The sequence below is a fragment of the Grammomys surdaster genome, unplaced genomic scaffold, assembly GCF_004785775.1.
Source record: "Grammomys surdaster isolate TR1022 unplaced genomic scaffold, NIH_TR_1.0 131, whole genome shotgun sequence".
NCBI classification, from domain to species: domain Eukaryota; kingdom Metazoa; phylum Chordata; class Mammalia; order Rodentia; family Muridae; genus Grammomys; species Grammomys surdaster.
Window position 1 is genome coordinate 3,335,732 of NW_021604589.1, and position 25,752 is coordinate 3,361,483.

Consider the following 25,752-nt stretch of genomic DNA (forward strand, 5'->3'; position numbering starts at 1 on the left):
ACATCCTAGAACCAGAGTCAAAAGCTAGCATGATTCACTGAGGTTCATACTCTAACAGTCTTAAAAGCCTGAGATATGTTATTCAATCTTTGACACATCAGCTATTTGTATGGTAAGAACTACTAAATAATGAGTTGGATACCTCCAAAAAGAGGCAGAGTTTGGGAACCTCAGAGAGAAAGACACAATATCCCTTAGACATCAGCTGATAATGAGCACCCTGAAGTCCATAGTTGTCTCCACCTTCTCATTATTTTAATTAAATGAAATCCATAGTCTTATCCCCCTCCTATTTTCTTTCTTTTCCTTTAAAAATGATTTTATCTCTTTTCTCATTTTGTAGGCTTTTGATACTTCTCTTTTCTTACAATATACAGCATCATGGCTAAGCCCTTACTTTGTCTTTGAGTCTTCTTTCTCATTTTTACTTTTTCCTGAGTCTTGTCTAACTTTAAAATGTCTGTTAGCTTTTAGTGCGTGCGTGTGTGTGTGTGTGTGTGTGTGTGTGTGTGTGTGTACAAGCATCAGAAGCAGGCACACATGGAAGGTAAAGGTCAACTTCAAGTATGTTCCTCTATCACCCTCTATCTTGTTTTAATTTTTGAGACTTATTTATTTTTATTTTATATTTATGAGTAATTTTTTGGTATGTATGTTTGTATACCACATGAATGCTTGTGTGTATAGAGATCAGAGGAAGATGCTGGATCCCCTGGAACTGGAGTTATAGATGGTTGTGAGCTGCCATGTGGGTGCTAGGAACTGGACTCAAGTCCTCTGCAAGAACAACAAATGCTATAAACCATTGAGCCATCACTCCAGCGCTTTCAGCTTATTTTTGAGACCAAATTTCTCACTGAAACTGAAGCTTATCATTTTCAGACAGAGTGGCTACTTGATAAGCGTCCATGATATGTCTTTATCCACACTTCTTCCTCTCTACTTGCACTGAGATTAGAGACCCACCCTGCCATGTCCAGCCCATATATGTATATAATATATAAAATATATTAGTGTGTGTGTGTGTGTGTGTGTGTGTGTGTGCGCGCGCGCGCGCGCTGGGAAGCAAATTCAGATACTTACTTATACTTACACAGAAAACACCAAGCCATCTCTTCATCCCAACTTTTGGTATTTTACTTTAACTTTAGTTAAGTACAGTATGCACAATAATTCCAGGACAACTTCTTAGTGTTGTTGCTACAAGGAAACATAAGGAAATGGTGGTGATTTGGTGCATCCATATAGATTCAGTAACTGACACAATTCTTAACGCAAATGTTTCCATTTTTGCTTCTCTCAAGGTTTCGGAAAATTACCTCTGTCCACCCCCCACCCCCAAGTATCCAGAAGGTGAAATAAGGCACTTCTTAACACCCCCGACTCTCTTCTTCCTTCCACTCTTGAAAAGATTTTCACAGAATATGATTTATAAAGCCATGTAAAATTTCTTATCTTTGAGGAATGAATTGTCCATGCAGTCTGGTTGCATACAAGAAGATTTATCTATACCAATGCCATTGCCGTCATCTTTTCTCAAGGTCCAAGGGCAGAGAATTTCCAGTTGCATGATCATAAGGCTGTGAAGTGACATTGTGATGGATAATCAACGTGATAGTCTGGGCATCAAAAGGAACCACTTCTGGATTTCTACTGTATATATGTGTATATGTCTATATATAACTAGATGAGATCATTCGGAGGTCCATTGTTGCTGTAACAGTTTATGTTGTAGACCAAGGGGACTGTACCATTTAGAAGCACTTTCTCACTTTTCATTCTTTTTATTGCTGAAGAAAAGAAGCCTTATTTGTGGTAAGACCTCTATGAAACCCTCACTTTATAGAGGTTGATGTACACTTCTATCCTCTTCAATCCTTACATTATACCTCTCTCCTAGGGATAGTGAGGCAGTTACATCAACGAAACCCTATAATTCAAAGTTTAATTCTAGGCTTAATCTTCTTACACAGGGTTAGGAACTCTGAACAGCGACATAGGCTCTGTCTCCTCTAGTTATTCCAAGGGGGTTTTATTCTTGACCTCTAAGAGCTGAAATAACTCAACAATAAAATTCAGAAGACATTGTGGCTACTCTCTGTGTCTCTATAGCAAACAGTCTTCCTTAGCTTGTGGATTTTGTTAGAGGAACATGCAGTGTAATGCAAGTCCCATCATCATAATCAAGCATTGGGACTTATACTCTGTGATGGCAGCTGGTGGGAGAACAGCTGCATTTATGCTTTCATATCAGTAGCTAACCATCAGACAGACATTTATTTATTAAAATGACTTTAAAACAAGTGCTTGAATTACATTTATCTCTGAATTCACTCCAATAACTAGTTTACAGGGAGAGAGGGGGGAGGCTATAAATATGACTGGGTTTATTATTCCTTTTTCCTGTAAGACCTTCTTCCCTGGAACAGTGCCTTGCTTAATAGATATCTTGGAAAACTCTCATGGATGAAGTTAAAGTTTCAACTTCAGGCTTTATTTATAGGGTAACTGCCACCAAGACAAATTTAATGTGGGGACAATTCTTTCTACTGGTGAGGAAGAACTTGATCGGTTCTGAGGTATGACTTACTGCCATTACACTTGCAGAATTAATGAGAGAGTAGCAGAGAACAAGTACAGAGGAAGAGAGAAGAAATGCCTCTTTACCTAAAGTGGTAATTATGGTCGTCTTTGGCTATCACAGAGTCCCTAACATGGCATGTGGATCTCTATACAGAAGACCTCCAGGGGGAACCACATGCTGAATCACTGGTGGAGCTGGAGTTTGAGGATTTGAATCCTTGGGGATGAAGGACTTCAAAGGATCTCACTGCTAACCTTAGTCCCTTCCAATTTCTGCTCAGTCTCTATTCTTCTTGGTTTGGGGGTTACCTGGATAGACAGGCAGTCATCTTAGATAGTATATCAGCAGAATATTTAAATCCCTCAGGTGTCTTAGTATTACTACTGAAATCAGAACTCTTGGATAAAAAATGCCAGTCAAAGGGTAGGGATGTGAGACTTGGAGAGGAAGAGAAACAAAAATGAGTGCAATAAAAAAAAGAGATATCTTGTGGGCAAGCTGGAACTCAGCTTACCAGGAAACACTGCGAATCATTCTAGAATATATTTTCATTATCTTCTCACAAGGACTAAAGGAACTTAATATTATATACTAATCTTGTCAGTCATTAGTTGAGCATTACTCTCAAGGATGTCAGTTTCTTGGCATTACTAGCCTACATCAGCTATTCTACATCAGCTATCAGTGAATTCTAGTAGTCAGAGACTCTCAATACAGATTCTTGAAGTTGAAAGTTCTCCATTAAGGAGCCACCTCCAATTGCACACTCAATATCTGTAATACACCAGACACTCTTTATAAATCAGCCCAAAGAAGTGCAAGATGGCTAAGGTGGGTCTGTAACATGCCTTAGTTTCTAAATCATGATTGCATGTGTAAAGTCTTTTCACAACAAGAATTAGAGACTCCCAATGGTCTGGAAGAGAACACATGAGACTTCTTAGCATCCTGATACTGAATTTACTCTTTGTCATTTTTGTCTGCTTTCCATTGGCCAATCTTATTAGTAAAAAGGTGCATAGAATGTTCTTTGTCCTGTAGAAATAGCATAACAGAGATTATTATTGTTGTTGTTAAAAATGTAATCCACCATATTCTCTAGTCTCAAAATACGTAATGATAAATACCCAAAGAAAGCAAAGTAATGGCTGATGTCATTGTTGACTAAAGGTACCTATTGACTATCTACAAGGAAATTCTCTCTGCAGAAGAGAGGAGACTTTAATGAAACCATTAGAAAAAAAGATTAACAAATAACAAATACTTACCTATACCATGATCAGTAACTTAGTGGTTGTAATGCAAACTTTAAAGAGAATAACTAACATAACCCATGCATGGCAAGTCTCTCAGGAATTTGGCAGAGAGGAAAATTAGAAGAATAGACAAAAACTAGATTCAGGAAGAAAATCTCAGGGAAGGTGGGATCCTTTTCTAGAAGTCAATAAAAACACTGTGAACTCAAGCAGAGAAGGGCTGACTGCAGAAGTGAACTTGTGAAGGAGGCAGGAAGGTAAATTCTGGCAGAGATTTCTGAAGGTAGAGCTGCTAATGATGGTGAGTAACACCACAGCAATACATTTGGGGTGAATTTATGCCAAGATTCCAAAGTAATTCTTCATTAAGATAACAATAAAAAACCCTTGTAGTAATTTTGTCATGCAATTTTATGTCTGGTGGGGTTTATTCTCTTTATTTTTAGTGTCATCTCTTCTCTTAAACTGATAATTTGGAAAATCAAACTCTGGTCTAATTATATTCTTATTATTTTTTTTGTGCGACAGGTTATATAATAGCTTACTAAGTTGTTTCGAGCTGAATGTCTGAAACCTGTGAACACTTTACCTTACCAAAAAATACAAGTTTGGAGATGATCTTAAAATGAGGAGATAGCCTAATTCATCCAGCAAAAAAAACAGGAAAAAAATCTATGTCGTAAGAAGAAGCTGGTAAGACAGTTCTGGAGGGGGGAAATAGGAGCGGGAGAAAGGAATTTGGAGAATTAAACCAAAATGGGATGTATGATATAAGGAAGCAAGCCATGTGAGAAGCCTCTAAAAGGTAGGAATGATGAAGATCATACTCTCTGTAGCCTCTAGAAGAGTCCTTGCTTTTATCCCCGTAAGACCGATTTCAGACCTCTGACATGTAAAAATGTAAGATTACATTCGTGCTGTTTGAAACTACCAACCTTATGGTGAGATGTTGCAACAGTGACACAAAATGAGAGCATTAAGTGGGATTTATCTACTTATCCTTATATTATGAGGAACACTGTGCCTAGTAAACAGGACAGAGTTCTATCTAGGCCTAGGAAGTCAAACCATAAACTCAGTTTTCACTCCTGGTTGTTCTTTTCATGTTATGAGTCAAAAACCTTCTGTTTTTCATTTAAAAGCATAAGTGATTCTCCAAAAATAAATAAATAAATAAAAGACCCATTCTACAGTGGGAACCAGAAAGACCCAGTGGGTCAAAATGAGGTTAGAATAGTTGTGTAGTGCCCGAAAACAAAATAACTAAGAAATAAAGGATAGGGTGTGCCAAACTGATAGACAAGCCAACCTTAATATGTGCCTCGCTAGTCAAAACTGAAAAACAAAATGCAATATCTGATCACAATATTTCTTTGTTACCTTTGCATCGCTGTGAGCAGATTTCTGACAGAAACAATTTAAAAGACACATTACTTATTATAGATCGGAGTGTCAGGAGGCTCAATGCCTGGCCACTTGATTGTTTCTGAGTTCATGGTAAAGCAGAAAATCATGCGAGTGAGAACATATATCAGAGGTTGATTATCTCACAGTAAACAAGAAATAGGGAACTCCAACAAGAAGGGGTTAGGCAAGAAAATAGCTTCTCAGAACATACACCAGGAGCCTACTCTTCACGGGGTACCTACCATCTCCGAAAGTTTCCACCACTTCTGAATAATGCCACCAAATGTATTAGTGCCACTCCTGGATAAAACATGAGTGAAGGCAGAGGATGAGCCAGTCATGCCCCCAAATTCCACCATCTATCAACCAAGTCCTTAGTACATGAGCTTGTGAGGGGTTTTCATATTTAAACCACATCACAACCCAAAGTATTAAGATATAGAGCTATGTATTGATCTTTATATAATATTTAGATTACCCCTTCTTCAAAACTTAGAGCTTAATCTTCTCACCCGGCATGGACTAAGTTTATTGACTTGCTCTAATGAACAAATACAGTGAGGGAAGACTGGTAACTTGGATAAATCTGGCAAATGGCACCTTTTAAAAGTTATTATGTGAATATCAGATGCCTCCTGGTATGATATGATTAAGGCATTTCACTTCAGTGTGGTTTTATTTCTCCAAAACCTCCAAGTCTAAAAAAAAAAATAAGAAAGCATAGGACAAAACCAAATTACGGGGCATCCTATATTAATACATGGCCAGTAGTCCTCAAAATATTTAAGATCAAGGAAAGTCTGAAAAAGTGTCAGAGATCAAAGAGACCAGGAGACACAGTGACTAATGGAGCAAGGTATATGGGACTAGAAAATGGCATTATTGGAAAAACTGATAGCAGGGTGTTATTGACTTGGGGCTTCATGACAACAGCTGTGACTTAATGGTGTTTTTTTCATTTTTCTCCCAAACCACTCTCATCCATCAGAATATCCTAAGTCACACTCATTTTATTCTCCTCCTTAACTACTGCGCACAGCCCCATATAGATTAGATATAATGTCACATAGCTTAAGTAATCTTCACAGCAAGTCCATCTAGTAATTACTTTTATGTATACTTTCTAAGAGAGAACACTGAATCACAAGGTACTGTAGTAGTTAATGAAGGAGCTTTGACTCTGAGCACAGGTAGTTGGATCTAGTGCTGGTCAAGAACTACTAGGTTACAATGCCTTAGAGGCTATGTGATTGGCTTAAAGTCACAGAGTTGATTGGTTCAGACTAGTCCTGAAGTTTCCTGCTTCCCAGCTGGGGGTTTTCCCTCTCTTTCCTGGCATCCCCACCACAACCATACCATTCCCCCACCCATCGCCTTTTTTCCCCCATTTTTCCCAAGGCACAGTGACATTCCTTCAGTTTCATTAGTAAGTCTGAATCATTCATAATGACCAAAATGAAAAGAATTGGAGTAACAAAATGAATAAAGTAGGATTAAATTACAGCCCCAAATATTAGTAAATAGGCATAACCCATGCTGCTGAAACTAAGTGATTAAATAAATAACCAAACAGAAAAGGAGGCATTCCTGTGATTTCAACTCCTGACCTGACTTAACAGCCTCTGAATGGTGAAAAAAATCTCCATAACATATGCTGTAATTGAAAGATGAGCAGATTTTTTTTTCTTTGAAATTGTCCCTGGTCTAGTATTCTGACAAGATTCTGATCCTAATACGTTGTCTCAGGAACTGAGGACAATTCAAAATTTATTCTGCTTTATGGATATTGTCTTGACAGCTCCTGGCCTTTTTTAATCATTGAGGATTAGCTTTGTTTATAGTTGCTTTATATTTAATGTATTTTAGCACCCTTCAGAGTTTGACTTTTCTTTAGATGTTCTCCTCAATTAGACAGTAGTGTTGTCACGAGTTATTGTCCTTCTCCAAAACACTTCTCTCTCAAAGAGAAGAATAATACAAAATTTTTTAAGACTGGTGAATGAGTTGATGATTTTTTTGAAGCCTTGAATCTCTTTTTTCATTGAAAAGAATTAAAATTGATCACATTTTCTTTAGAATCATATGTCAATAGCTGGATGCTTGACAGGGTTTCATGGAAAGAGGATTGGGAACACTCAAGCAAAAGCTTCTGCATCCAGATTCATGATTTAATTGTATGTGATTCAAAAACAATAAAATGTAGAGAAGTATTTCCAAATTTAGCCACAATGCAATAATACACATTGGTAAAGGACATTTCTGCTTACAATGGCTCTTGTCCTGTTTTGTTTCCCCCCCAAATCTCATGAAACTTAGTGAAGTTGGAACTATTATCTCTTTTAGAAGCAGGAGATGGAAGTTAGACCGACGTTTGCTAGATTAATTGTAGACGATCATCATTTTGTGCTGTCCTGACATATTTTGTTTATTGGATATTCCATTTATTTACATTTCAGATGTCATCCCCTTTCCCCATTTCCCCTACTTAGAAACCCCCTATCCTATCTCCCCTCCTCCTTTTTGCTTTTATACTATTTTAATTACATGCAAGAATGAAGGTCAGTCCTAGGTTGAGGAACTAGCAATACAATAGATGCAAATAGTCAAGGAACAAGTAAGACAATAAACAAAAATAGTCAAAGAACAAGCAAGGCAATAAAAAAAGAGCTGTGAACACTCCCATGATCACAGTTACAAAGGGCTTCTCAGGATGACCAAAATATCTGACCCAATTTCCCTGTCCTAGCCCAAAATCATTTTTTTGTCTAAAGCCTACTTCCTTGTTCTAGCCTAAGATTTAGATTCTTGCCTGAAATTACTTCTTAATTCTAGCCTAACATCAGATTCCTGTCTGAAGCCCACTTACTTGTCCTTAGCCAATGTTGTGTTATAAATAAGGCTGCTATGAACATACTAGAGCATGTGTCGTTGTGTTGTTATATGTTGGAGCATCTTTTGGATATATCCCCAGGAGTCGTATAGCTGGTCCTGAGGTAATGCTATGTCCAATTTTTTGAGAAACCACCAGACTGATTTCCAGAGTGGTTGTACCAGCTTGCAATCCCACCAACAATGGAGGAGTGTTCCTCTTTCTCCACATCCTCACCAGCGTCTGCTGTCACCTGAGTTTTTGATCTTAGCCATTCTAACTGGTGTGAGGTGGAATCTCAGGGTTGTTTTGATTTGCATTTACTTGATGACTAAAGATGTTCCACATTTCTTTAGGTGCTTCTCAGCCATTCAAGTTTCCTCAGCTGAGAATTCTTTGTTGAGTTCTGTACCCCATTTTTAATAGGGTTATTTGGTTGTCTGGAGTCTAATTTCTTGAGTTCTTTATATATTTTGGATATTAGCCCTCTATCAGATGTAGGATTGGTAAAGATCTTTTCCCAATCTGTTGGTTGCCATTTTGTCCTATTGACAGTGTCCTTTGCCTTACGGAGACTTTGCAATTTTATGAGGTCCCATTTGTCAATTCTTAATCTTAGAGCATAAGCCATTGGTGTCTTGTTCTGGAACTTTCCCCCTGTGCTCATGTGTTCAAGGCTCCCCCCATTTTCTTTTCTATTAGTTTCAGTGTGTCTGGTTTTATGTGGAGATCCTTGATCAATTGGACTTAAATTTTGTAGAAGGAGATAAGAATGGATCGATTTGCATTCTTCTACATGTTGACCTCCAGTTCAAACAGCACCATTTGTTAAAAATGCTTTTTTCCACTGAAAAGTTTTAGCTCCTTTGTCAAAGATCAAGTGACCATAGGTGTGTGGGTTCATTTCTGGGTCTTCAATTCTATTCCACTGATCTTCCTGCCTGTTTCTGTACCAATGCCATGCAGCTTTTATCAGTATTGCTCTGTAGTGTGCAGTTTGAGGTCAGGGATGGTGATTCCCCCAAAAGTTCTTTTATTATTGAGAATAGTTCTCAATATCTTGGATTTTTGTCATTCCAAATGAATTTGAGAATTGCTCTTTCTATCTCTATGAAGAATTGATTTGGAATTTTGATGGGGATTGCATTGAATCTGTAGATTGCTTTTGGCAAGATGGTCATTTTTACTATATTAATCCTCCCAATCCATGAGCATGGGAGATCTTTCCATCTTCTGAGATCTTCTTTGATTTCTTTCTTCAGAGACTTGAAGTTCTTGTCATACAGGTCTTTCACTTGCTTGGTTAGATTCACACCAAGGTATTTTACATTGTTTGTGACTATTGTGAAGGGTGTCATTTCCCTAATTTCTTATTGATTTGCTTGAGTTAATTTTATATCCAGCCACTTTGGTGAAGTTGTTTATCAGGTTTAGGAGTGCTCTGGTAGAAGTTTGGGGTCACTTAAGTATACTAACATATCATCTGCAAGTAGTGATATTTTGACTTCTTCCTTTCCTATTTATATCTCTTTGACCTCCTTTTGTTGTCTAATTGCTCTAGCTAGGACTTCAAGTACTATATTGTATAGGTAGGGAAAGAGTGGGCAGCCTTGTCTCGCCCTTTATTTTAGTGGGATTGCTTCACATTTATCTCCATTTAGTTTGATGTTGGCTACTTGTTTGCTGTATATTGCTTTTACTATGTTTAGGTATGAGCCTTGAATTCCTGTTCTTTCCAAGACTTTTACCATGAAGGGATGTTGAATTTTGTCAAATACTTTCTTAGCATCTAGTGAGATGATCATGTGGCTTTTTTTCTTTGAGTTTGTTTATATAGTAGATTACGTTGATAGATTTTTGAATATTGAACCATCCCTGCATTCCTTGGATAAAGCCTACTTGATCATGATGGATGATTGTTTTGATGTGTTCTTGGATTCTGTTTGCTAGAATTTTATTGAGTATTTTTGCATTGATATTCATAAGAGAGATTCGTCTGAAGTTCTCTTTCTTTGTCCTGTCTTTGTTTGGTTTAGGTATGAGTGTAATTGTGGCTTCATAGAATGATGTGGATAGTGTTCCTTCTGTTTCTATTTTGTGGAATAATTTGAAGAAAGTTGACATTAGGTCTTCTTGGAAGGTCTGATAGCATTCTGCATGAAAAGCATCTGGTCCTGGGTTTTTTTGGTGGGTGGGGAGACGTTTAATGACTGCTGCTATTTCTGTAGGGGTTATGGGACAGTTTAGATGGTTTATCTGCTCCTGATTTAACTTTGGTACGTAGTATCCATCTATTAAATTGTCCATTTCATACAGATTTTCCAGTTTTGTTGAGTATAGGCCTTTGTAGTAAGATCTGATGATTTTTTAAATTTTCTTAGTTTCTGTTGTTATGTCTCCCTTTTCAATTCTGATTTTGTTAATTTGGATACTGTCTCTCTGCCCTCTGGTTAGTCTGGCTAAGGGTTTATCTATCTTGTTGATTTTCTCAAAGAACCAGCTCCTGGTTTTGTTGATTCTTTGTATAGCTCTTTTTTTCTACTTTGTTGATTTCAGCCCTGAGTTTATTTCCTGCCATCTACTCCTCTTGGGTACATTTGCTTCTTTTTGTTCTAGAGCTTTCAGGTGTACTGTCAAGCTGCTAGTGTATGCTCTCTCCAGTTTCTTTCCATAGGCACTTAGAGCTATGAGTTTTCCTCTTAGCACTGCTTTTATTGTGTCCCACAAGTTTTGGTTTGATGTGTCTTCATTTTCATTAAATTCCAAAAAGTCTTTATTTTCATTCTTTATTTCTTCCCTGACCAAGTTATCATTGAGTAGAACATTGTTCAGTTTCCATGTGTATGTTGGCTTTCCATTGATTTTATCATTGACAATCAGCCTTAATCCATGGTGATCTGATAGGATGCATGAGATAATTTCAATCTTCTTGTATCTGTTGAGGCCTGTTTTCTGACCAATTACATGGCTGATTTTGGAGAAAGTACCCTGAGGTGCTGAGAAGAATTTATATTCTTTTGTTTTTGAATTAAATGTTCTATAGATATCTGCTAAATCCATTTGCTTCATAACTTCTCTTAGTTTCACTGTGTCTCTGTTTATTTTCTGTTTCCATGATCTGTCCATTCTTGAGAGTGGGGTGTTGAAATCTCCCACTATTATTGTGTGAGGTTCACTGTGTGCTCTGAGCTTTAGTAAAGTTTCTTTTATGAATGTGGGTGCCCTTGCATTTGGAGTATAGATGTTCAGAATTGAGATTTTATCTTGGTTTGTTTTTTCCTTTGACAAGTATGAAGTGTTCTTCCTTATCTTTCTTGATAACTTTTGGTTGAAAGTAGATTTTATTTGATATTAGAGTGGCTACTCCAGCTTGTTTCTTGGGACAATTTGCTTGGAAAATTGTTTTCCAGCCTTTCATTCTGAGATAGTGTCTGTCTTTGTCCCTGAGGTGCTATTTCCTGTATTCAGCAAAATGTTGGGTCATGTTTACATATCCAGTCTGATAGTCTATGTTTTTTTTATTGGGGAATTGAGTCCATTGATGTTAAAGGATCTTAAGGAAAAATGATTATTTCTTCCTGTTATTTTTATTAGAGGTGGAATTATGTTTGTGTGGCTATCTTCTATTTGGTTTGCTGGAAGAAGATTGCTTTCTTACTTTTTCTAGGGAATAATTTCCTTCCTTCTGTTGGAGTTTTCCCTGTATTATCCTTTGTAGGGCTGGAATTGTGGAAAGATATTGTGTAAATTTGATTTTGTCATGGAATATCTTGGTTTCTCCATCTATGGTAATTGAGAGTTTTGCTGGGTATAGTAGCCTGGGCTGGCATTTGTGTTCCCTTAGGGTCTGTATGATATCAGTCCAGGATCTTCTCACTTTTATAGTCTCTGCTGAGAAGTCTGGTGTAATTCTGATACGTCTGCCTTTATAAATTACTTGACCTTTTCCCTTACTGCTTTTAATATTCTTTCTCTGTTTTGTGCATTTTGTGTTTTGGTTATTATGTGACAGGAGGAATTTCTTTTCTGATCTAGTCTATTTGGAGTTCTGCGGGCTTTTTGTATGTTCATTGACATCTCTTTCTTTAGGTTAGGAAAGTTTTCTTCTATAATTTTGTTGAAGATATTTACTGGCCCTTTAAGTTGGGAATCTTCACTCTCTTCTATACCTATTATCCTTAGGTTTGGTCTTCTCATTGTGTCCTGGATTTCCTGGATGTTTTGGGTTGAGAGCTTTTTGCATTTTGCATTTTCTTTGACCATTGTATCAGTGTCTTTTATGGCATCTTCTGTACCTGAGATTCTCTCTTCTATCTCTTGTATTCTGTTGGTGATGCTTCATCTATGATCCCCGAACTCATTTCTAGGTTTTCTATCTCCAGGGTAGTCTCCCTTTGTGATTTCTTCATTGTTTCTACTTCTATTTTTAGATCCTTGATGGTTTTGTTCAACTTTTTCATCTGTTTGGTTGTGTTTTCCTATAATTCTTTAAGGGATTTTTGTGTTTCCTCTTTAATGGCTTCTACCTGTTTACCTGTGTTCTCCTGTATTTCTTTGAGGGAGTTATTTATGCCCTTCTTAAATCCCTCTATCATCAATATGAGAAGTGATTTGAAATCCAAATCTTGCTTTTCGGGTGTCATGGAGTGTTCAGGACTTGCTATGGTGGGAGAACTAGGTTCTGATGATGCCAAGTAACATTGGTATCTGTTGCTTATGTTCTTGTGCTTGCCTTTTGCCATCTGGTTATCTCTAGTGCTACCTTTACTCTCTGTCTCTGCTTGAAGCCTGTCTGTTCTGTTACCTTGATTGTGTCAGAACTCCTCAGAGTCCAGCTGTCTCTGTGGTACTGTGATCCTGAGGTCCTGGGTGTAAGAGCTCCTGGGAGTCAGGCTGCTTCTGGGATCCTGAAATCCTGGTGTGCCCAAGCTCCTGAGATCCTGTGATCCTATTATCCTATGTTCTTGGGTGTGTTAGAGCTCCTGGAAATCCAGCCTTCTCTGGGTTTTGGGTGATCAGGTGCAGAGCTGGCACCCTAGGACCACTGTCACAGACCAGAAGGATTGCCCTGATATCTTAAGGAGAAATGATTATAATAAGACAAATTCTGCTACTATATGAATAATCATCACTTGATAAGGACATCATATTGATTCTTAGATATGAAACCTCTATAAAAATTACAGCAAGACGCATTTACTAGTTCATTAGGTATTATAGATTGTAGATGAGGCAAAATTGAGGTTAACAGTCATTCTTCTGGTTTTCACCTATATTTCAGAAGAAAGGAAAAAGTCATGTGCAAATACCTACTAAGGCATGGGAAATAACATATTAACTCACTCTATGATAAACCTGTTAAAAAATGTCTCAGTGCCTTAAAAAGTAACAAAAATGTTAATTGGTAATTTTTTTAAAAGCAAGTAACAAGTGTTGCAACAGGGAAATTTTTAGACTCAGGTTTCGGACTCTCTCATTTAGTTGGGTTGCTTAATCGAGATGAGATGATAAAATCTTTATGAAGCTGTTATAAGTGGAAAAATTGATGTCTTTTTCATAATGTACTTACATTTGAGAGTTATTATAGTTGCTGTTTATGGTTTTATTAAAGGTTGTCCAGTTGCCTGCTTTAGAGACTCTTCAGATAAATACCTTCTTGTCCCTAGACTAGAAAATGCCAGCCTTGAAATTTGTTCTTTCTTTGTACTCACTGCCATTGGATGCTTTAAAAATTAATGTACTGAAGAATTACTTGTTTAATGCTCATAAAACCACTTCTTAGGCTATTTACTTGAAAATGAATTTCATGGGGAAGAAAACATCAAGCAGTAGGGCAGGAGAATTTCTTCTAAGTATGATATCAAGGCAGTTTACAAGTACTGAAGCAGCAGGTACTTCAGATGAAGAAGTACATGTCTTTCAAATAATGACGAAAGCCATTTGAAGCAGAACAGTGAAGACAAGTCCAATTTGTTAAATGCTTTTAAGATGTAGAGGTATGAGTAACACTTCAAGCATGTTCAGCCTCTGCCTTCACACATGAAAGGAGTTTTATTTCAGTAACCATGGTTACCGTATGCTCTACTAAAATACTTAAGTGGAAGAGACCAATGAAAAGTAAAGTTAAACCCTATTGAGATGTATAAAGCAGGCACTGGTCAAGTAATAAAATTTCCTATTGCTTTAAAAATTTAGATTTATTTGGACAGTGATGTAGTTGTTTTCTATAAATGTATTTTTCCCATGTCAGGACAGCACTTTGACTCAGTATGCAGTAATAGCTTATAATCTAAAATGGCAACTTCTCATATAAAAATATACTGACAGACAGGAATTATGAGAGTAATAACAGAGTAGGGATGTAAGAGAAAAATGACCATTAATTGTTTGTGGCATATAAATCTTAAGAAGTACTATAAACCACAATGTCTATGAGGTTGCAAGATTATAAGTAGAGATAAAACAATTGGAACAAGTACCACTCCTCAGACAAAAATAATAAACGGTAACCAACAGTTAACCTGTGTTTTTCTGTGGTGGTAAAACTCAATGTAAGGCTGCGTAACTAATTGTTAAGGGGTCTCAGGAGGCTGGCTATGAGATCTAAGTCCATACCCAGCTCTTCTATGATTCAACATTATGCAGTGGCATTTGTCTGCTCTATTTTAAGTACAGATGGGACTACAATATTGGTGGACTCAGTAGATATTTCTGATTCACTCTCTGTGAGATGCCTCCCTCTTCATCAACCCCATAAAGAAAAGCTCATCTTAGAGAATTGCCATGTCAAAAAGAGCATGTCTAGGGAGAGGAGAAAACCCTGCCTGAGTGATGTCCTGAGTGCATCTGTGTACTCAGGATATAGCCACTGTAGCCTCAGGCTCAGAGGGATGGCAAAGTCTTCCTCGGGACAGAGGAGTGAAAAGGTTGACTGTGTGCAGAGAATGTCCATGATAACTTTCTCTGCCAAGGTACTCATGGCCTGAAGCCTGCTCCCCTACAGAGACTGCTCCTACTGGGATTAACTAAACCTGTTTCCTTGCTTCAGCTATATTCCATAAATCCTGCATCCTTTCTTATCTGTATGTAGTAACCATGCCTTACTGTTCAACTGTATATAATAAACACTCCATGCTTTCCAGAGTGCTGTGATTTCTCCACAAGGGATCCCAGTTTCCCTTATTCCAGCTTTTCTGCATAGCTATCAGTCTGATTTTTGGTCCCTACATAGCACAGTCAGGTCTGTTCTTGGAGCTGGGCTGGCTGTGGCATGTATATCTTTTACCAATACATCCCACAGTAGGGTTCCCTTCTGCTCTTCTGGAAGAGAATTTTAGGTGAAAAATCTCACTAATATTTGTTGGACAATTCATTTTCATACTCTCTACAATACCTATTTTTCTTGTAAGAACTATCCTTTTAAAGATGATTTTTTATTTGTAATTACGTGTCTATGTTTTATTTGTAATTGTATGTCTCTGTGCATGGATGCACATGAGTGCAAATATCTGAGACAAGAAGAGGGAGCCAGGTCGCCCTGGAGCTGGAGTTGCAGGCAGTGGTGAGCTCTACAGTAAGACTGCTGAGAAATGAACTCAGGTCCTCAGCAAGTGCAGTATGCATCCTTACCCTCTCAGCCATTGCTTAAGAACTACTGAATGAAGGAGTTTACATTGTAAGAAGGAAAAGAATACAAAAGAGTCTATGAATAAGAATAATCCTTTGATTCCCATCTCATAACCGTCCAGTGTTAGTCTTTGGTCAAACACTGTTTGTATTTTAATGCTTTTAATGATGACATTTACCGGTAAGTGTATATACAGCCTGGAGTGTCTATGACTGTGTTGCCAGCAAGAGGAAAATATGTTTGAGAGAGATACTCATTCTTGAGGGAGGGGTGGTGGTGACAGAATGACAAAGAAACAGAACCAAAGTCCTCCCTTAATTACACCTAAGGCCCCCTCTCTCTGCTATGAACTCGTCAGATCATTTCTTCTTTAATTTCAAAGAAGTTAAAATGCTTACAAACCAAATTTTTAAAACAAAATTTCTTCTCTTCTGAGCCCCATGTTCTGAATACCATGCCCCTTTCCACTAGTATTTAACCTTCCTTAAGCTCTATTCAACTGCTATTCCTCCACTCATCTAAGTTTTCAATCAACTTGATGCCCGTTTTTCTTCTCTCTATCCTCATCCTGGTTTTTAAAATGAATGCTTAATAATGTCTATTTCCTCACTTCTCACACTTCACAATATAGTTTCACTCCTTTCTTAGAATCAAATTGCTTAGACCAAGAAGATCATAGGTCATTTCTACACTCCTAAGTCCAGTCAACAGTCTTAAGAATTCAGACATGTCACCAACTACCTTCAGAATTGCTGCCCTCACTTTCTGTATGTATTCTTTGCCTCTATAGTCATTGTATATGTATACATGACTATATATATGCACACATATATAATTATATATGTATATTTATATATAAAATGAACATAAAACCAAAGAGTACATACATACATATATAATTTATTTCTGTATGTAAATTATATTATATTATATTATATTATATTATATTATATTATATTATATTATATTATATTATTTATTTAGTGTGTGGGCAGGGAAGGAGTACATATAGCACAGTGCAAGTGTAGTTGTCTGAGGACGACTTGAGGAATTCAGCTCTCTCCCTCTATCCTGTAAATAAATAAAAATTCTTAAAACTGATTCTTTCTTCTGTCCTTTAAATACGTTCTGTGTCTGTCTCTGTGTGTGTTGGTTATTTTAAGATAGTTCTAGCTAAGTTTGAACTCACCATACTGAGTTCCTAAATAGGACCTTCTTCCAGTATAATTTAATACTTGTCTTCCACAATCCCCTCAAATGTTGAAGACAGAAATCTAAGTAGCAATGTGATTAAGTCTCTTACACACCTACCTTCTGTCAAGTACTGTCATTGAAGAAAGAGGGTGAAAGACTCATTGTGTAAGAGGTTGTAGACTGATACAAGGACTTCAGAATCCAAATTTTTTATTAGTAATTTTTAATTTAAAGCTCTGGTTTCTAAACAACTAGAGCTGATCCATACATTTCATGAGGATAGTAGGTATACATTTCTGAAAAGACTTGAAGTTGCTATCTAAGCTCCAGAACTTATTTTGAAAATGCACTTTAATATTATATATCCTAATAGAGAGAATTTTATTTCTGTACTCACAGGCTTAATGACAATAGAAATCTAGTCAATGTTTCTGGATTGCCCACTATTACCTATCTGCAACAGTAAAAGTAAGGTTTGTTTGATTTAATTCAAGGATCTGCATTCTAATTTACCCTTCGTTTTTCCTATAACATTTTAATGAGTTGTAATTTGTTTAACGCTATATTTTATTAGACACTATATTGGTTGATGTATAAACATATTCTGTATAAGGACTTAATCTCTTGTTCAGGATTCCAGCTCTAAATTCATTAACACAAGTGACCTTTACCAACAAATATCTTGTTACATACATGGTTATATATTTCAGTAATAGAGAGCTGTCAAAAATGTCTCCAGTAAGTTGTTTTTGGTAGGAAATTTAGACTAGGCCAAATGGTTTTGTTTTGTTTTCGTTTTTTCATTTTGCCAGGTCAGGAATACAAATTCATGTAATTGCTTTCAACATACATCAGTGAGAGGTAGGTCAAAAGTTCTCAAGTTTGATTTTTGTGTTTACCCTGTAGGCTCCAACACTTAGTCAGAGGCTTTCAAAATGATTGCATTTGATTTCTTTATATTCTTCCAAATAACAAATGTTATAAGTGCTTGGTCAGTAGTTTAAGAAAATTAATCGAAACATCTTACAGGCAATGTAGGAAAAAGCATAAGGGATGAGAAATAAAAGTCAAGCAATTTTCGAACAGGCTTGAGGACATATTTCAAACCTGAGAAAGGAATTCGTTAGCAAATACAGTTTCTCCAGATGTTAGAGGCTTCCGGGACCATTTCTAGCCCTGAGCTGTCTTGAGTCACATACTTTTTCCTTCATCTTGGGTTAGAGCGTTTCACAATCATGCTCCATGTTGATAACTCACTGAATAAATGAGGTGATAGGTGGTTGTTGTTGTCATCACTGTTGTTGTTCTTTTAGCTCACCTGGGCTAAATAATGGAACATCTGTAGCAGAGGCCCAGTATAATGGCTCATCTTCGTAGCCAACATGATAGGATTTATAGTCACTTAGGAAAAACACCTCTAGGTGTGTCTCTGTGTAGTTGTTTCCAGAGAGGTTTAATTGAGGAAGAAAGACCCCTACCCTGAATGTATCTGGCACCATCCTATGGACTGGTGTCTCAGACTGAATCTAAAGGAACAAAACAGCCGAGCTGAGCACTAGCATTGGTTTCTTTCTGCTTCCTGACTCTGGGCACGATGCAACCAGCTGCCCCACTCTTCAACCAGCTGCCCCACTCTTCAACCAGCTGCCCCACTCTTCAACCAGCTGCCCCACTCTTCCCATCAGGACAACTTCCCTACCATGAGAGACTGTATCCTTAAATTATGAGTCAAAACAAACCCTTCATTCTTTATGTTGCTTTTAAGGTGTTTTGTTTTCTTGGGTTTTTTCCCCCCAGAGGAATGAGGAAATGGAAATAATATACCCAGGAGTGCTTTAGGTTCCCATTTATGCTATAAAGTAATTCATATTTCTGAAACAGCACTACTAACATCTAGTTCATTAATGTATCATCTTTTGATAAAACATACAGTCATATTGCATAACTATCTAATTTAACAGATTATGGGAAAAGAGCATTGTGTCTTCCTTCCATGTCATGATGATAGAATCATGTCTGGTCCTAAGAAGTCCTTCATCCGTTTCTTCCTGATTGTAATCGTAGACCCCCCCCTGCCTAAACTGACTATCTTGACATTAATGATGAATAGCAATTATTTCCTGGGGCCCAAATTTGAAATTTGTATCTCTCAGATCATTTATTATATAGCCTAACTTGTTTAGCTCTGCCTTACATTTGTATTTAATATATACCCATGTTGTGTGGAGGCTGATTTCATCCATTCTCTAGGTGAATGCTATGCTATCATATCTCTCACCATTTGTTTATCACTGTAACTACTGAACTGATCCTGTTGGGAAGGTTGTGTAACAAGGCTGTAGGAAACGTGCTGTGGAGTATTTCCTGGTAAGCACATATTTCTGTGGGACAAAGACCCAGAGATGGAATTGCTATCTTATGGGCTGGACACATTTTCAGCTTTACTCTCAAATATTATCCAAATTGATTTTATAATGTATACTCCCACTGACTGATGGTACATGAGAATACTCATTTATGTACATATATAATAAATTGCCATTCTGATATATATTCATGCATTTTACTTTTCTATGCTTATCTATTTATTTATTTATTTACAGTACTGGAACTAGAACCCATAGACTTGTATATACTTGAAAACTGCTTTACTACTGAGTCACATCTGCAGGCCAGTTGTTTTATTTGAACATTCTAATCCATATGCACTGGTACCACATTGTGCTTAGTAATTTGAAAAATGCCTTTATATATGTACAGTAGAAATGCTGATATTTTTTTCACCTAGTGTATCCTCACTAGCAGCTGGTGGCATAAATGACTACATTTCATCTATATGTACCCTGTGGTCTCAATTTCCTTAGTGACTCATAGTGATTGGCTTACGCATAAAATTGAAAAAGATTAAAGCAATTCAGTAGAATCTATTTAATTTTAAGCATACCTGTAATTTTAATTTCCATGATGGTCTCCTTTGAACATTTTCTTCCCTTTTTCATTACTTGTAATGAAATTACTTAGCAACCATTTATTACTTGGAAGTCTCTGCCAATCAGTCCATCTTATCTCTCCCAAGTACAAGGACAAGCTAAATTATATTTTTCTCTGAAACCACGTGGAACATTAAATTAAAAAGGACAGCACACTAAATTGAGTAACACACCAGAATTGATTAATATTACTTATTAAGCCCTTTAAAAAACCAGCACTAATATTACTTCTTGCATCTTATTTCGTACGTGTAGATAATCTGTCTTGTTATAGTGCAAAAACCTGAAACTTTCATTAAACGAAATATTTTACTTCGTGTAAAATATTGGAATAACTCTACTATCATGAAAAATCTGGAAAAGAAGGATAAAACGATGTGATGTAGGGGCTGGAGAATGTGAGTCCCAAAACAACTAGAGCAGGAGCTGTCTCTGACCCTGTTGCCTGCGGTTAGATTCCCTTCTATTACCTGGGCTGTGGGCCTCAGTCAGGAAGAGGAGATGTTTAGCTCTGCTGCAACCCAATGGCCCAGGGTGGGGTGGTATCCAAGTGGGGCTTCCCCTTCTCTGAGGAGAAGAGGAGGGGATAATTGGGAGAGGGATTTGTAAGGATGAGACTTTGGAGGAGAGGAAAGAGGGGGCTTCGATTAGGATGTAACATGAAAAAAGCACAAATTACTTTTAAATGTGATGCAGCCTACTAGTAGAGCAAGACCCCAGATTCCATTTTTAACATTGGTAAAAGTCTCCTCTGGGAGAAATACTTTCATAGTCTTTGATACTTGATATATAAAAGGTCATTTTGATGTACTTTTCACGACCCTTTGTCTTTACAATCTTTTTTATTTTTAATTTTCTATCTTGGGAATTCTATCAGAAGAGGGAGCATTTACCTATACCATCAAAAGGGTAGAGGATGACATAAACCCCATTTGTCTCCATGTAAGGACCAGGCTAGATTTCAAAAAGAAGGCTATAAGGCACCAGCTCCAAGAACAGACAGTAAGTCTCAGGAATTAGGCAATAAGACGCCAGCTCCAGGAACAGACCATAAAATCCAGAAACAAGATCATAAAACCACCTCCCAAAGAATAGCCTGAGGACAACCGTAAAAATGGGAATATATGTTATCTCAGGATGGGCCATCTGTGCTGGGCAGCCCTATCTCATCCTATGGTTAAACATTCATGACATACAATGTAGACCACTGACCACCTGTGAACCCCTAGCACCCACCAATAAAATTTTAGATTACCTAATCCTTCTAGAGAGTTCCCCTGGTTCCCTACAAGAATGCCTGTGTGCCTTTATCTTGGGTCGCCATTTCAAAAATGGTTGGTCCCTGCACGCTGGTTGTTTCTCCAGAATAAACGTTCTTTGTTTTTTGAATACTATCTGAGTAGGATTGTTCCTTCAGCAATTTCTGGACCCCTACACCATCAGTCCCTTAGAGGATTTGCTCTAATATGAAGCCCTGTCTCCTGTGACCACATACCAACTTGCAAAAACATTATCATGTAAATGAAAACATAACACAAATTTCAATAAGTTACACATCTTTCTGATCATTTGGTTGAGCTAAAACCTTTTGAAACTAAATTAAAATATTACTATTTAGCCAGAGAAGACTATTTCCAACAACTATTTGGAAAGATAAAAGATATGTAATAAGACTGTTTCTTCTGGTCCTTCCTTGAGGGTGTCTGTTTACTTTAGAAAACACTTAAAACTAGGCACCGAGGATTACAATTAGTAATATATCAATAACATCACTTAAAACTGCAATGGAGGCAACTTCTAGATTCAAGAACTGCCTTCTGTAGTAATGATGGTCTTCATTTCCCTCTTAGCTATTTCACAAAATGTAAATGTTGGCTTTGATGTACATCATTAGTCTTACAGCCGTACAGGATCCTTTCATCACAAATAGCCTTTGAAACTCAAAGGTTCACCATGTTCAATGAAAATGCCTGTGAGACTCACATGCGAAGGGCTTTAGTCACTTTTTCTAACTTAACACTGTAGCTCAAAGGCATCAGAAGTTTCATTTCTCATTCTTTTCAGTGGATAAACTTTGTAATGGATTGAAATGTTATATCTTCATACAAATTTAGTATGACAAAAAAGTATATAGAAACTTGTGGAGGAGTGTAGAATCTGGTCGAATCTATTCATCAGCCATGCAGGATTGGATGCTAGAAGTAAAATCTATATTTTTGCTTGGAGCAGGAATATATGTCTAGGGAGGGAGAAGGGAGAAAGAAAGGAGAGGGAATTGGGGGAAGTGAGTACATGTATGTATTGGTCAAACATTTCCTAAGACACAGGCAATTCTATCATCAAAGAGCTTCTTCCTGTAACAGATGAGAAAAAAAAATACACAAAAACCCACAGGCAGGCATTATATGGAGAGTGAGAGACCTTGGAACACTCAGCCCTAAATGAGATATCTCCATCAAACCATTCCCCTCAGAGCTCAAGGAACTCCACAAGAGAGGAGGCAGAAAGTGTGTAAGAGCCGGGTTGGGGGGGGGATGGAGGCCACCAGGAGAACAAGGTCTTCTAAATCAACATGATCAAAGCTCATACAAACTCAGACTGAAGCGGCGTGGGGCCTGCACAGGTCTGTATCAGGTCCTCTGCTTGTAGATTATAGATTCCAGTTTAGTGTTTTTATGGTATTCCTGATTGTGTGAAGGAGTGAGTTCCTTAGGCTCTCTCTTGGGCTCTTTTCTTTCTGTTTGTTTTGTACAATTCCAATGTGTTAGTTTTTGTTTTATCTAATTTCATTATATTATACTATAATCCGTCAGAGGCCTGTTTGTTTCTTAATGAGAGACATGAAGGGAGTGGGTCTGGATGGGAGAGGAGGCAGGGAGGAACTGGGTGGAGGAGAGAGGAGAAACTAATCAGGGTATATTATTTTCAATAAAAGGGAAAAAAGAGGCAATCTATTAAAAGTAACTGAATTAGAAGTGAGAAAAATAACTATGCTGAATTTACATTACTATTTTAAGTTTAGATATGGTAAGATTTTTTTTCATGAAAAGAAAATGCTATGGCCCCAATATATTCTATCAATAGTATTCATGAAATAAGAAAAAGAAGATGGTAATGGAATATCATAATATTACAAATTGAAATCTCAGATTGTAGCTGAGTTGAATCCTTGTCTAGCATGTAAAATACCCTGGGTTCAAGCTGCACTATTAATTTAAATGGGACTGTTTTCTGTTTTAAAGGAAAGCCATACAAAATTATATAATAATATATAGCATGTTAACTCACATGTCTTTGACCACGTAAAGGCACATATCTTTCACTAATGAGTTAAAACTTGCTGCTTGCAAAACCTTGACCAGAAGTGTGCATGCATCTTTTCACAAAAGGGGAATTTCAATTATGTAAAGTGTACAAGTTATAACCCTTTAAAAGATACCCCAAGGCATGATAAAATACTAAAGAATTTAGGTGAACAATGCCTACTCACAGCCCTTAGTCAGAAGTGGTCCAGGGACTGCACCAAAAGAACACTAGAGCAGGGCCTTAGAAGACAGGAACAAAAGAAAGGCGTTACAAAGTGGCCTACCTAGAAAATGCCAGAATTAGAAGACAAAGGCAAGAATAATTAGGAGAAACAATCCAATCTCCTAAGCAAGAAGAATCTCTCCCTCCCCGCTCCCTCTTTCATTTTTTGTTTCACCTTGTTTTTATCCCATAATTCTTTTGTCCCTGTACTTCTATGCTTTCTATTTCCTTACTATTTCCCTTATTTATGATCGTGTTTACTCTACAGGTTTTTACATTCTTAGTTTAGTCTATGTATTACGTGGAGGTTTTGTGTGATTGGTTCTTTAATAGGAAGTCTCCCCCATTGCCCAGATTATCATGAAACTTTATATGTAGGACAAGCTGCTCTGAAATTCTCAACAATCCTCCTGCCTCATTTTCCTGAGTGCTAGGATTATAGGCATGAGTCACCATACCAAGACTCAATTGGTTATTCTTTATTATTTTTGTTCCTTTCTTTTCTAACATCATCATCACCATCATCACCATCACTACCACCACCACTATGTAGGTAGTGTTTTAATTTTAATTACTATAGTTATACATTTAGTTTATTTTGTGTTATTGTTCATGCAGCAAGCTATTATAGAAACATTGGTGAGGATAAGATGATAGGAAAAATGAAAGTAGTGGGGAGGGAAGAAAACTGGGGACCAAAAACTATTAAACAGAGATTTAGGAGTATCTTGATGAAGCAACAAAAATGAAATAGGAAATCTACAAAGCAGGGTTATTGGCTTAGTTGGGTTTCTATTGCTGTGCTAAACACCACGACCAAAGGCAATTGGGAGAATCTTTCACTTTTAGATACAATCTATCGCTGAGGGAAGTCAAGGCTGAAGCCTGAAGGCAGGAACTGAATCAGGAACTATGAAGAAATGCTACTTAATAGCTTGCGAGATAAAGTCCCCAGTGCCAGGTTTTGGATAACTCCTTATGAACTGTGGGTCAGAGAAGTCCCAGAGAGCCCATAAATAATATAAGCTCTTGCCATTATTCTTTGTTGCTCACCGTAACTAGATGATAAGACCCCATTGCTGAAGGAGCCACAGACTTCAGTTTCATGATATAAAGCAAATTGGAACTGAGACAGAAATATCCTCGTTGATGAATAACATTCTAAGTGCTGGAAGATATGATGGAGGTGTCTAAGGGGGAAAGGGCATTAATGGTCTTACTTGACTAGATATGCTGTGAACTACAAACCTGCCAGGCAAGATACACATGTCTACGCAATAGTGACACAATTGTTTTGGTGAAAACCAAGCACTCTCTAATGTGACCTGAGATTAACTTCACTATATGAAATCTATACCTGGTATAGTTAGCCTCACCAACAATTGATATTTTCAGGGATCATAGATCCAAGGAGGAAACTTACTACAAATGGAAGTAAATGGAGAGACTTGTGGCTGTCCAAAGTGCTTAGGACAAATGTCAAGGGCCCATGTCCTGGGATATTCATATCACCTTCTTTAAAGGAACACTACAGAAAGGTGGGAGGGAAGAATGTAAGAGGTGAGTATAGGACGCAGGCTGTGGAATCTATCCTCTGGGCAAGGCACAACCATTGCAAAATCATGAACTCTCAGCAGCTGTGGCTATTTTCAACGGCATTGCACAAGGCTGGTTCTGATAACAATCAGTTACAAATTAGGGAGGGGTTTAAGCGGCTCCATCCATCCCTGCTGACCTATAAGCTACTGGCTCTGACAAATTCTTGGCTTCAGCTTACATACACAAGTTAGCCCACCAGGCTCCAGTGGATATTTTTTTAATATCCATGACCACACACATAACCCCACTGAAATTCAGATAGAAGTGGGAAGAAATTAAGATAGTTGGATGGGAGCAAGCAATGTGTATTGTGTGTGACTGAAATTGCCAAAGAAGACATTTAATTATGTTTTAAAAGAGAAAAACCACAAACACTTAAAAAGAAAGCAAACACGAGCTTTTCCAAAGATATCAAAGCAGAAGAGATGCCGGTATAGGGTATACTAGATCAAATAGAATAGTGTCAGAGAGGAGAAATAGATAGAATATCAGGTCTGGATAACAAAATTGAGGAATTATTACATTCAGATAGCAATTTAAGGAAAGAAACCAATGAACACAACACGAAAAACCCCTGTGGTGTGATTGAAAGAGCAAAGGTCTGAATTTTGAATGTCGAAGAAGGTACCAAAATTCAGACTAACAGTGTAGAAAACTGGTGAAAACACAGTAAGTAGATTTTTCTCAAAATCTAGGGA

General features: G+C 37.3%; 1 protein-coding gene across 1 annotated transcript in view; it reads right to left on the bottom strand.

Annotated features, from left to right (window-relative positions):
* Window positions 1-1,534: 1,534 nt before the first annotated feature.
* The window catches only part of Mospd2 (motile sperm domain containing 2), a 106,599-nt gene continuing 82,381 nt past the window's right edge, over window positions 1,535-25,752 (bottom strand). Inside the window, exon 16 of the mRNA XM_028762058.1 lies at window positions 1,535-1,580. The gene's annotated coding sequence lies outside the window, so the exon portion shown is untranslated. The remainder of the gene's footprint in view (window positions 1,581-25,752) is intronic.